Source organism: Chiloscyllium punctatum, chromosome 2 (assembly GCF_047496795.1).
Source record: "Chiloscyllium punctatum isolate Juve2018m chromosome 2, sChiPun1.3, whole genome shotgun sequence".
In the NCBI taxonomy this organism is placed as follows: Eukaryota; Metazoa; Chordata; class Chondrichthyes; order Orectolobiformes; family Hemiscylliidae; genus Chiloscyllium; species Chiloscyllium punctatum.
The window spans coordinates 21,628,744-21,635,544 of record NC_092740.1 but is presented as its reverse complement, the minus strand read 5'-3'; positions in this window follow the sequence as shown (position 1 = coordinate 21,635,544).

Sequence of the window (6,801 nt, the reverse complement as noted above, 5' to 3'; positions counted from 1 at the left end):
CTCAGAGATGTAGTAAATTACGATTGGATGAAAAAAAAAGGCCTATTGTAAAGATGTAGCTTGGGGAAAGTCAACGCGAGTGTGAATGACAAGTTAAAGCACAATGGCTGATTTTGCAGTGAGAAGCGGTCCGGGCCTGTAATACCATACATAATAAATTAGCTCTTAGTGTGACGTTAACAGGAAGCGTTGAGCACAGGAAAAGAAATCGAGTCGATAGGATGTATTTACAGTGTCCTGGGCCAGCCGTCTTTCACATATTTCCTAGTTCTCGTTCAGGGCAGCTTTGAAGATGTACAGAACAAACCTTGAGTACAAAAATGCACGTGTGCGATGCTCTTTTTTTTTACGCTAGTACAACGAGTGAGGCGCAGTGCACGATTTAGCGAAGAGCATGATATCATGAGGGGAGAATCCATCGACAAAAGTAGCAATAAACTCGCCAAGGCGTTTTCAACAGCACCTTCCAAAATCTGGGACCCGTAGCAGCAAGAAGCAAAGGGGCATTAGCTGCCTGTAAGCACCAACAAGAACAATTAATTCCATCGATCCTGTTCGGTCATTCAATGACTCATGGTTGATGGAACATTTCAGTACGTTTTACTAACTCAATCCCCATAATGCTGTATGCCATACTCAGAAATCTATCAATGTTTACCGTAAAACTACTCGTAGCTTGAGCTTCCACAACCCCTATAGTAGAGAACACCACACGTGAATCGCCTGAGGAAACTTATTTTTCTCTTCATCTCTGATCTAAGCGGCATCAACCTTATTTTAAATTGTGCTCTGATTCTGGACTTTTCAACCAAGGGAAAACAAAACCAAAAAAAAGCAAACTGTGGATTTTTTAAATTTAAAAAATATACTTTTTCATAAAAAATATACATAATCAGAAATGCATTGTAGTTCTGTACAGTAGCATGAGGAAAAAAATCGATTTTTGGTGTTTGACTAACAAACAAACTAAAGACATCTCTTTCATAAATCTCTTATATTTGAGGCACAGGGAGAATCCGATACTGAACAGACCCCCATTTAACTTTGGCAGAAAGATCTCAGACAGTTGTCTTTTCCCAGTATGCCTTGCGGCAACTGCGCCAAACTTTAGTCTATCCATCAGCACATAATCCTGGACTTTGGAATGTGCCAGTCTGCAACATTTGATCGGGGTCAACTCTTTGTTGGAAGACCAACATATTTTAGGCAAACCAAAGAGCATCTTACATTGAGTTGAGGGTCTTCCAGGCGCAGATGGTGTTTGTCTTGGTGTGGGTCCTGGGCCACAGACTGTAGGCGGTTTTGCGGGGGCGACAGAGACTCACGATTGGTATGTTGCCTCCCAGGTGCAAGGGTACGTGATGTCTCTGATCGTGTTTTCCGAGTCCTTAAGGGGGAGGGGGAGCAGCCCCAGATCGTGGTCCACGTTGGCACCAACGACATAGGTAGGAAGAGGGGTGAGGATGTTAGGCAGGCTTTCAGGGAGCTAGGTTGGAAGCTCAGAGCTAGAACGAACAGAGTTGTTGTCTCTGGTTTGTTACCCGTGCCACGTGATAGAGAGTCGAGGAATAGGGAGAGAGAAGAGTTAAATGCGTGGCTACAGGGATGGTGCAGGAGGGAGGGATTCCGGTTTCTGGACAACTGGGGTTCTTTCTGGGGAAGGTGGGACCTCTATAAACAGGATGGTCTACACCTGAACCTGAGGGGCACCAGTATCTTTGGGGGGAGGTTTTCTAGTGCTCTTTGGGAAGGTTTAAACTAACTCTGCAGGGGCATGGGAACCTGGACTGTAGCTTTAGGGTACAGGATCTTGAGTGTAGGGAGGTTAGGAACATGGCATCGATCTCGAAGGAGGGTGCCTGTAAACAGGAAGGTGACAGGAAGGTGTATACTTCAATGCCAGAAGTATAAGAAATAAGGTAGGTGAGCTTGCAGCATGGGTTGATACCTGGGACTTCGATGTTGTGGCCATTACAGAGACGTGGGTAGAACAGGGACAGGAATGGCTGTTGCAGGTGCCAGGGTTTAAATGTTTTAGTAGGGTCAGAGATGGGGGTAAAAGAGGGGGAGGTGTGGCATTGCTTGTCAAGGATAGTATTACAGCAGTAGAAAGGGTGATGGAGGAAGACTTGCCATCTGAGGTAGTTTGGGCGGAGGTTAGAAATAGGAAAGGTGAGGTCACCCTGTTAGGAGTTTTCTATAGGCCTCCTAATAGTCCAAGAGAAGTAGAGGAAAGTATTGCGAGGATGATTCAGGAGAAGAGTGAAAATAGCAGGGTGGTTGTTATGGGGGACTTTAACTTCCCAGATATTGACTGGGAAAGCTATAGCTCGAGTTCGTTAGATGGGTCAGTGTTTGTCCAATGTGTGCAGGAGGGTTTCCTGATACAATATGTAGACAGGCCAATAAGAGGTGAGGCTCTACTGGATTTGGTTCTAGGTAATGAACCAGGCCAGGTGTTAGACTTGGAGGTAGGTGAGCACTTCGGGGGCAGTGACCACAACTCGGTGACTTTTACTCTAGTGATGGAGAGGGATAAGTGTGCACTGCAGGGCAACAGTTATAGCTGGGGGCAGGGAAATTATGATGCGGTGAGGCATGACTTAGGATGCGTGGATCGGAAAAATAGCCTTCAAGGGAAGAACACAAATGATATGTGGAGATTGTTCAAGGAACAGCTAATGGGTGTCCTTGATAAGTATGTACCAGTCAGGCAGGGAGTAAAGGGTCTTGTGAGGGAGCCGTGGTTTAATAAGGAATTGGAATCCCTTGTGAAAGGGAAGAGGGCAGCCTATGTAAAGATGAAGCATGAAGGTTCAGTTGGGGCGATTGAGAGTTATAAGGTAGCCAGGAAGGATCTAAAGAGAGAGCTAAGAGCAGCGAGAAGGGGACATGAAAAGTCCTTAGTTGGTAGGATTAGGGAAAACCCAAAGGCTTTTTATAGGTATGTCAGGAATAAAAGGATGACTAGGATAGGTATCGGTCCAGTCAAGGATAGTAGTGGGAAGTTGTGCGTGGAGGCGGAGGAGATTGGTGAGACACTAAATCAATACTTTTCGTCAGTATTCACTCAGGAACAGGACATTGTTGCTGATGTGAATATTGAGTCACAAGTGATTAGAATGGATGGCCTTGAGGTATGTAGGGAAGAGGTCTGGGGAATACTGGAAAGGATGAAAATAGATAAGTCCCCTGGGCCTGATGGCATTTATCCTAGGATCCTCTGGGAAGCTAGGGAGGAGATAGCGGAGCCATTGGCTTTGATTTTTATGTCGTCGTTGTCTACGGGAATAGTGCCAGAAGACTGGAGGGTAGCGAATGTGGTCCCCTTGTTCAAGAAGGGGAGCAGGGATAGCCCGAGTAACTATAGGCCAGTGAGTCCCACTTCTATTGTGGGCAAAGTCTTAGAGAGAATTGTAAAGGATAGGATTTATGAACATCTGGATAGGAATAATGTGATCAAGGATAGTCAGCATGGTTTTGTGAAGGGCAGGTCGTGCCTCACAAACCTTATTGAGTTCTTTGAGAAGGTGACCAAGGAAGTGGACGAGGGTAAAGCAGTAGATGTGGTGTATATGGATTTTAGCAAGGTGTTCGATAAGGTACCCCATGGCAGGCTAATGCAAAAACTACGGAGGTATGGCATTGAGGGTGCATTAGAGGTTTGGATTAGGAATTGGCTGGCTGGAAGGAGACAGAGGGTAGTAGTTGATGGTATAGGTTCATCTTGGAGTGCAGTTACTAGCGGTGTTCCACAAGGATCTGTTTTGGGACCATTGCTGTTTGTCATTTTTATACATGACCTGGAGGAGGGGCTTGAAGGCTGGGTGAGCAAGTTTGCGGATGACACGAAAGTCGGTGGAGTTGTGGACAACGAAGAAGGATGTGACAGGTTACAGCGTGATATAGATAAGTTGCAGAGCTGGGCAGAAAGGTGGCAAATGGAATTCAATGTAGCTAAGTGTGAAGTCATTCACTTTGGTAGGAGTAACAAGAAGATGGATTACTGGGCTAATGGTAGACTATTTGGTAGTGTGGATGAGCAGAGGGATCTTGGTGTCCATGTACACAGATCTTTGAAAGTTGCCACCCAGGTAAATATTGCTGTGAAGAAGGCATATGGTGTACTGGGCTTTATTGGTAGAGGAATTGAGTTCCGGAGTCCTGAGGTCATGTTGCAGTTGTATAAGACTCTGGTGCAGCCGCATCTGGAGTATTGTGTGCAGTTTTGGTCGCCATACTATAGGAAGGATGTGGAGGCATTGGAACGAGTGCAGAGGAGGTTTACCAGGATGTTGCCTGGCATGGTAGGAAGATCGTATGAGGAAAGGCTGAGGCACTTGGGGCTTTTCTCATTGGAGAAAAGAAGGTTTAGGGGAGATTTGATAGAGGTGTACAAGATGATTAGGGGTTTAGATAGGGTTGACAGTGAGAACCTTTTTCCGCTAATGAAGTCAGCTGTTACTAGGGGACACAGCTTTAAATTAAGGAGTGGTAGGTATAGGACAGATGTTAGGGGTAGATTTTTTACTCAGCGGGTTATGAGTTCATGGAATGCCCTGCCAGTAGCAGTGGTGGACTCTCCCTCTTTATGGTCATTTAAGCAGGCATTGGACAAGCATATGGAGGTTATTGGGCTAGTGTAGGTTAGGTAGGCTTCGGTCGGCGCAACATCGAGGGCCGAAGGGCCTGTACTGCGCTGTATTTTTCTATGTTCTATGTTCTATGTATAGCAGAGTTCTGCAGGAACTGGTTGGGATGAATCTCGACAAAAGCCATTGAATCTTTCTCCGACGTCCTTTGCAAAGGCACATTGCAGAAGAAGATGTGTGACAGTCTCGTCCCCTCCACAGCTGCTTTGAGGGCAGCGTGCGGTGGTGCAGGCAGACCGGGCATGCAAGAAGAATCTCAAAGGTAGTCTCACCACCAGCCAAGTGGTGTCTTAGTGTTTGTTGGATAATTAGGAACAAAAACAGAAGAAATTGATGGGAAAACTAAGCAAGTCTGGCAGCATCTGTGAAGAGAAAGTAGAGTTAATGTTTGAGCTCTAGCGACCAAAAATTCTGAAGGAAAGTCACTGGACCTGAAGCATTATTTCTGTTTTCACTCCAAAGATACTGCCAGACCTGCTGAGCTTTTCAACCAATTTCTGTTTTTGTTGCAGGGGAAAACTCTATCCTGCATCTACTGGTCTACCCATTTAAATATTTTGCATTCTTAATAAGATTGTGGGCGGCACGGTGGCACAGTGGTTCGCACTGCTGCCTCACAGCGCCAGAGACCCGGGTTCAATTCCCGCCTCAGGCGACTGACTGTGTGGATTTTGCACGTCCTCCCCGTGTCTGCGTGGGTTTCCTCTGGGTGCTCTGGTTTCCTCCCACAGTCCAAAGATGTGCAGGTTAGGTGAATTGGCCATGCTAAATTGCCCGTAGTGTTAGGTAAGGGGTAAATGTAGGGGTATGGGTGGGTTGCGCTTCGGCGGGTCAGTGTGGACTTGTTGGGCCAAAGGGCCTGTTTCCACACTGTAAGTAATCTAATCTACCTCTCATTCTCTGATGTGGCTATGTTCCCTTCCAATTTGCATATTAACTGATATTTACGTAGCACCCAGAGTAATAAATTTGAAGACACTTCTCAGGGCTACTCTTAAAAAAGTGTAAAATCAAGCTATAAGGAGCGTGTAGGTCAGGTTCGAAGCTTTGTCAAACAGGTACGTTTCGAGCCGTGTTTTAAAAGAAGAAAGTAAATAGGGAGACAGAAGTGTGGGGAGGGAATTCAGAGCTTGGGCCCGAGAAAACCACAAAAGTCATTTATCAGAATGCCTCATCACCAAAACTTTCAACAAGCACCAAGACACTGCTTGGCTGGTGGTGAGAAGGGCACTACCTGTGATATCCCTCATGTATGCCCAGTCAGTCTGTGCCACTGCACACTACCGTCGAAGCAGCTGAGAGGATAGGGGTTGGGACTGTAACACATCTTTTTCTGGAATGTCTCTTTTAGCTTAGATTAGATTAGATTCCCTACAGTGTGGAAATAGGCCCTTCGGCCCAACAAGTCCACACCGACCCTCCGAAGAGGAATCCACCCAGACCCATTTCCCTCTGACCAATGTGCCTGACACTATGGGCAATTTACCATGTCCAATTCATCTAACCTGCACATCTTTGGACTGTGGGAGGAAACCCACGCAAATACAGGCAGAATGTGAAAGCTGCACACAGCCCGAGGCTGGAATCGAACCTGGGACCCTGGTGCTGTGAGGCAGTAGTGCTAACCACTGAGCCATTGTGTTGCCCTATTGCAAAGAAAATCTGGAGAAAGATGCAGTGGTTTTTGTCAAGTAGCTCCATGAGGCAGGACTTTATGCGCAGGCTCTGTTCCCCAGGATGCACACCCGAGATAAACCTCAACTGCACTTGGAGGACCATCAACTCAGTGAAAGGCATTCTTTGGTTTGCCTGAAATTTTTTTGATCTTCCAGAACAAAGAGTGATCTTAACTGAGTGTTGCAGACTGATATATTCCAAGGTCCAGGACTATGTGCTGACGGACACACTAAAGCCTAGGCAGCTGTCACCACAGCACTGTGGGGAAAGACCATCATCTAAGGCCCACCGATCCTTGAGACCCTTCACCATGAGGACAGATTACCTGAAGGTGCTGGGAATATGGTCCGGAAGAATCGGGGAATGTGGAAAATCTTGGAGCATAGCTCCAAGGTGTAGCAGAAACTGGGCACTGGCAGCACCTCTCCATCTCCATTGCAGGTAAAATTATAGTCTTTGGATTTGTGGTATT